We start from the raw sequence: 7,271 nt of genomic DNA on the forward strand, positions 1-7,271 counted from the left end.
CTCGTACCGACTGTACAAAGGACTCATATAGTCATCCAACGTGACAGAATACATCATCACCCATTCTCTCAAATCTCTGGAAAAATGAAAATAACTCAAATCAGTAAGTAACTCGACAACAAATGATATATATAATTTTTTTACTGCATTGTGACTAATCCCAGCTGTTTCGAGAAAGAGAAACAAATATGCGTTCTAGAATCTGAGGACCGCAGTCTAAGGGGTAGAATCGCTAAACCTTGATATGTATCGCAACGAGATGAACATTTATTGTCGGGGAGGCTTGAAATTTCACAATTCGAGACCTGATACAAAGTAGACTTTTGCCCGTTTGTCTGTTTAAATAATTCCCCTCCTTGAGGTGTCTCAGACAGGCCGTTTGGTTCCTCCGGCTACTGCAGAGAAGACACGTACGATTAAAAAAGATGGATTCAGGTGTTCTAATTTGCTAAAATATTTTGAAATCACAAATGTTAAGTGTCTGCATTTTTCGTCTCTGTATGGGGGAGGGGAGCTGAGTCCTGCACCTGTACATATTGTGTTGGGTATAGCTTGTATATTTCTATTATCCTACTAGTTGCTCTAAATCTGTGGATATTTCAGGGTTATAAAAGGACTTTCACATATTTCATAAATAATTTCTACCCATGAAGGGAAGATGGTTTCTTAATTAGAATTTAACTATTTTATTTAAGGGTATTTTGTTTAAAATTCATATATTTTATATTTATTTATTATATATTTTTAGAACCCCTTTTATGTGTTATTCCTGACAGATAAACATTACAGACTTTTGTCCCTTATCTTTTCGTGATAATGGTATAGAGAAAGCATTGTGATTGGCTAGGATCACACAGCTGGGTTCCGGATGATCCAAAATCATCAGGATATCAATGCATTATTAGAATTTTCTGATAATTCTACTGGATTCTGATAATATGCAGAATCTGTAAATTCACCCAATTCAGTGATAATTTAAAACAGTGTATAAATTTTTTTTAATCTATAAACAAATAATGTTAGAGTGTATGTAAGTATTTTGTGTTAAAGTGTTGTGTATGTTGGTACATGGTATGTGTGTTAGTGTATTGTGTGTTTGTTAGTACATGGTATGCGTGTTAGTGTATTGTATGTATTTTAGTACATGGTATGTGTGTTAGTGTATTGTGTTAAAGTGTGTGTATGTTAGTACATGGTGTGTGTCTTAGTATATTGTGTGTGTATGTTAGTACATGGTATGTGTGTTAGTGTATTGTGTGTGTTTGTTAGTACATGGTATGTGTGTTAGTATATTGTGTGTGTATGTTAGTACATGCTATGTGTGTTAGTGTATTGTGTGTATGTTAGTACATGGTGTGTGTGTTAGTGTATTGTGTGTATTTTAGTACATGGTATGTGTGTTAGTATATTGTGTGTGTTTGTTAGTACATGGTATGTGTGTTAGTGTATTGTGTGTGTTTGTTAGTACATGGTATGTGTGTTAGTGTATTGTGTGTGTATGTTAGTACATGGTATGTGTGTTAGTGTATTGTGTGTATGTTAGTACATGGTATGTGTGTTAGTGTATTGTGTGTATGTTAGTACATGGTGTGTGTGTTAGTGTATTGTGTGTATTTTAGTACATGGTATGTGTGTTAGTATATTGTGTGTGTTTGTTAGTACATGGTATGTGTGTTAGTGTATTGTGTGTGTTTGTTAGTACATGGTATGTGTGTTAGTGTATTGTGTGTGTATGTTAGTACATGGTATGTGTGTTAGTGTATTGTGTGTATGTTAGTACATGGTATGTGTGTTAGTGTATTGTGTGTATGTTAGAACATGGTATGTGTGTTAGTGTATTGTGTAATAGTGTGTGTTGGTGTATGGAGTTAGAGCGAGAGTGTGTAAATGTATGGTGTTAGAGAGTAGGTGTGTAAGTGATTGGCAGAGGAGTGACATCTGCCCCACCCAGGTTCCACCCACTTCCCACCCCATTTTATAGCTATCATTGCGGGGATACGAGGCTAAAGCACAATATTGAAAAACATGATCATAAGTTGTGGAATCCTTTTAAAAACTAAATAAAATAATGTAAATGTGTATCGTTGACTTTTAGTGGTGTCCCCTTTATTTTGCGTCCTCTATTTCAGGGGATACCTTTTCTCGGAGAAGATGTTATATTCTAGCTGCCTTTTCTTTCGTTTTCACATTCTTGTTCTGCTGGTGAGTTTAAATCGATGTGACGCTGTCTTTACAACTCATGCATGATGGGGATTTAAATATTATATTTCTTTAATATGATTCAATATCCCATATTTTACACCCACGGCGGGAACGCCGTCCCTCTTCATCTTGATATAGACACAAGATTACAGCAGTATCCCTGTTTTAGCCCCAAACTCCTCCCCTGATGCCCCTCTTTCCTCCCCTGATCCCCCTCTTTTCTGGGATCTCAGACAGTGGCGTCTCCAGCTTTCATATTTAGGGGGGGCACATGGGGGGCCAGGGACCAAAGTAGGGGGGCCAATTATAAAACGGTACATATACACTATATATATATATATATATATATATATATATATACACACACACGTTAGACGTGCATTTTTAACTACATAATATGCACTTATCTCTTTGAAGTTTGCCCCTGCTGACAATACATATAAATATTAGACCCTGCTGCCGATATATAGAAATATTACACCCTGCTTCTGATATATATTAATATTAACCCCTGCTGGGGATATATGTTGATATTAGCCCCTGCTGCGGATATATACTTATATTATACCCTGCTGCTGATATATATAAATATTTGACCCTGCTACCAGTATATATTAATATTAGCCCCTACTGCCAATATATATAATTAGCCCCTGCAGCCAATATATATTAATATTAACCCCTGCTGCCGATATATATATAAATACTAGACCCTGCTGCCAATATGAATATAAATACTAGACCCTGCTGCCAATATATGTTAATATTAGCTCCTGCTGCCAATATATGTTAATATTAGCTCCTGCTGCCAATATATATTAGCCCCTGCTGCCGATATATATTAATATTAGCCCCTGCTGCTGGTATATATTAATATTGGACCCTGCTGCCTATTTATATAGTATTGGTCCCTGCTTCCTATACATATTAATATTAGACCCTGTTGCCAATATATAAATATTAGCCCCTGCTGCCAAAACATATATAAATATTTGCCCCTGCTGCCAATATATTTTATAGTGAAAAAATTGGACCCTAATAAGCATTTCCTTGGGCCCCGCTCAACGCTTCCTTGCATGCAATCACTCCCTCCGCTACCACAACAAAAAAAGAAATATTTCCCACACTGACTGCAGATCAGGGAAAGACCGTGAGAGTCAGTCCTACACCGTGACATTGAGAGGTCCTCTCCCCTGTAATCATCCCCAGAGTCCCTTTATCCCCTCATTCACTAAACCATACCGCTCTTTTACTTACACCCTGTAGTTCAGGTATAGATCAAATAAACAACACATGGAAACAGCACATGCAACTAAATGAGATATAAAAAACAACAACTTGTATTTGCAGGTATACATAAATAATGTATGGAAACATAGCATTGCAGGTATAAACCAACAGAACACACAAACCCAGCATTGCAGGTATAGATCAAATAAACAACACATGGAAACAGCACTCCAGGTATTGATCAACTGAATAAGACATGCAAATCCTATATTTGCAGGTAAACATAAATAATGTATGGAAATATAGCCGATACAGATGAACAGAATGACACAAAACCCAGCTTTGCAGGTATAAATCAATTGGAAATTACATATAAACTCTGCATTAAAGGTATAGATAAAACACCCTAAATTACAGGCATAGATCACTGGTCACACACCCCAAAGCCAGCCCTGGTGTCCACACTGCCCACATAGAACCCGACCAGCACCCAAATTACATATTGTGTCAACTTAGTCCCCAAACAGCTGAACGTACGCCAAGTTTGTCCCCTCCTCTCCCTCCTAATCTATCCTATCTACCCCCTCTCCCTCCCAATCTATCCTATCTACCCCCTCTCCCTCCCAATCTATCCTATCTACCCCCTCTCCCTCCCTATCTACCACCTCTGCCTCCCTATATACCTACTCTCCCTCCCAATCTATCCTATCTACCCCCCTCTCCCTCCCAATCTATCCTATCTACCCCCTCTCCCTGCCAATCTATCCCATCTACCCCCTCTCCCTCCCTATCTATCCCATCTACCCCCTCTCCCTCCCTATCTATCCCATCTACCCCCTCTCCCTCCCAATCTATCCCATCTACCCCCATCTCCCTCCCTATCTATCATATCTATCCCATCTACCCCCTCTCCCTCCCAATCTATCCTATCTATCCCATCTATCCCCTCTCCCTCCCAATCTATACCTATCTACCCCTTCTCACTTCCTATCTACCTCTTCTGACTCTCTAACCCCCTCCTAACTTTCTACCCCCCTTTGAAGTTCACTTACCTTGGGCGCCGGATATGACGACATATACCGGCGCTCGGCTTGAAATGCCGGCACTGCGACCAAGGCAGAGGCCTCGCGGTCACGGAGAAGAGTGAGAGGCGCCGAACGGTTGCTGAGAACTTAATCCTCAGCGACCGCTCGGCGCCTCTCTTTCTCTCCTCCGGGTCTATTAAAAAAAAAAGCCAGCGTTTCAATTGGGGGGGCACACCAGGGGGCACAGCATGATGTTGGGGGGGCCATGGCCCCCTCTGGCCCCCCCCTGCCGACGCCACTGATCTCAGAATGTTTGCTGGGTATGAGGGGATCGCAGGGTTCTCCGGCCCTAAAAGCCCCAATTATATGTATAGAAACAGCAGGAAACGGCTTTATAAATTAAACGGGGTAAATAAAACCCCATTATTATTCTTGTAAATACCCCACCCGGTGACACAAATACCCAGCAATAGATTACAAAGTATCATAAATTAGGGCTCTTTAAAAAAATATTTTTTATAAATAACCTATTTTCCCATTCTTTTGCTTGCAGGTACGGCTTGAAATCCAGCGAATGGCACCCTAGCATCATATTTCGCTGCGCAGTAAAGAAGTATGTTATCTAAAAAGGGGATAGTGGATCAATTTACAAATTATGGAAGGTCTATTTGTTTAATTATCATAATATTAACCCCGTAACTACAGGGTAAGAAGATAATACATGCTTATCTTGGCCAGTCTGTCTGCCATCGATCATGGCATGATGTTAACAAAGATGTAAGCAGGACCCAACATAGATAAATCCAGCACACATGCTTCGGGCTCTGCACATACCCCCAACATCTTAAATCTTAAAATATTTCTTCAATTTAAGCAGTAAAAATGTCAAAAAATTAAAAAGTGGGAAAAAAAGAAAGAAAAAATGTATTGAAAACCCCATACCCTTCCCACGTCATTTTTGGACCATGTGATAGCTATTAACCCCTTAAGGACAATGGGCGGTTCCTAAAACCATTGAAAACAATGCATTTTGAGCCCGTACATGTACAGGCTTTGTCATTAAGGGGTTAATCCTATAGTTTCCATAAACTGAGTTAAATCATAAATTCGCAACGTGATAGGAACCTTCTAATATTTCCTTTACAAACTACATGAAAAAACCCGGCCGTATGACGTGTTTGCAAATGTATATATTTCAAAGCATTTTCTTTTCATTTGAATTACTTTGCATGGGAATGATTTAAAAAGAAAACCATAACTGTCCTAAAAAGACATGATATATATATAGTTTGGCTGGGCTCTCAAAATGAGAAACGGGAAGATTTCTTTTGGAGAAAGGAAAAAAAATCTCTGATCATCACCTTTAAAAACAGTAAAATAATTTGTACTTAAGGGGTTAAAAAGAGTTAATGATAAATACGTTTTTTTCCTGAGAATATATTACAAAAAAGGATGCTCTGTTACAGATTAGAAAAATAACACATTATTTAATTTATTTCTCTGAGCATGTATTTTTAGGTATTTTACACATAAAACATAATTAATAAAACATCATTCCAAAAATCAGAGGATAATAAAGTGTGTTATTCAATGTTTTTCCACAGCACAAGTGATGACATCAGACTTTGGTGCCTAGAGTGATACAAATAGAAACATTATATCAAGGACATTGTATCAAGTTCTAGATACAAATAGAATCCTAAGGACATTGTATCCAGTTCTAGATACAAATAAAATCCTAAGGACATTGTATCCAGTTCTAGATACAAATAAAATCCTAAGGACATTGTATCAAGTTCTAGATACAAATAGAATCCTAAGGACATTGAATCAAGTTCTATATATACGGTAACTAAAAAGAACTTAGCTGGAAGGTTAAGACTAGTTTTTATGTTAGAACCAATCCTGATGTTATGCTAACGCCTGAGTTCTAGGTCCTGGGCTCTAGAACCAGCATGATCAACTCAGCTTGTTCCTCTACAGAGGTCAATAAACCGTTGGGTAGTGACAATTCTTGGCTTCAGAGTTTTATGTTTGAGGTCATGTTAGAATAAACTGTTAAGGCAATCAAACCAAAAGGACCCTTGAATGCATGGTAAAGTTGAATTTGTTTACAATGGATTAAAGGGTATTGTAGAGTGGATATGACATCATTATACAAATATAAATGGGGACAATACCAACTGCTCTCTGAGGATCTGTCCATTAATAGGACTGTACAAAGAACAAGAGGTCATCCATTCATTTAAAGGAGCAAAAAACGGTTCCTTACAGCAAGAACAGTAAACATATTTGATTCACTAGCTACAAAGGATGTCCTAACAGATTCCTTTAAATATGGGTTGCAAAAAAAAACCAAAACTTTTTCTGGAACAATAGCGGAGGTGAACTTGATGCACTTGAGTCTTTTCTCAACCTAAGTTACTATGATGACTTAAATTTTCAAATGTATGACTGCAACTCCAGCATTTTATGGGTGGAAACCCAGTCCTGAGTATGACATGAGGCTAGATAACTTTTATATTGGACCAATAGTTGCTACCATAACTAGGAACATCTCAGGAGGCTTCCCATTGACCACAAAGCTGGCGTTAGAGTTATAAAGGTCCATACCGTGGGCAGAACTGTCCGGAGCCTCTCTCATCTTGCCTCTCGTTCCTCTAATATTTACCTTAACAGATAAACATTAATATAATGGGGTGTACTGTTTGTACATATGTTCCCCTTGACTACAAAGCATACATCCAGAGAAAGAGAACATCAACAAAACATAATACAGCTTACTTACTTTGCAAAACAAATATTAGGGTGTTC

The sequence above is a fragment of the Spea bombifrons genome, chromosome 8 (assembly GCF_027358695.1).
Source record: "Spea bombifrons isolate aSpeBom1 chromosome 8, aSpeBom1.2.pri, whole genome shotgun sequence".
NCBI lineage: Eukaryota > Metazoa > Chordata > Amphibia > Anura > Pelobatidae > Spea > Spea bombifrons.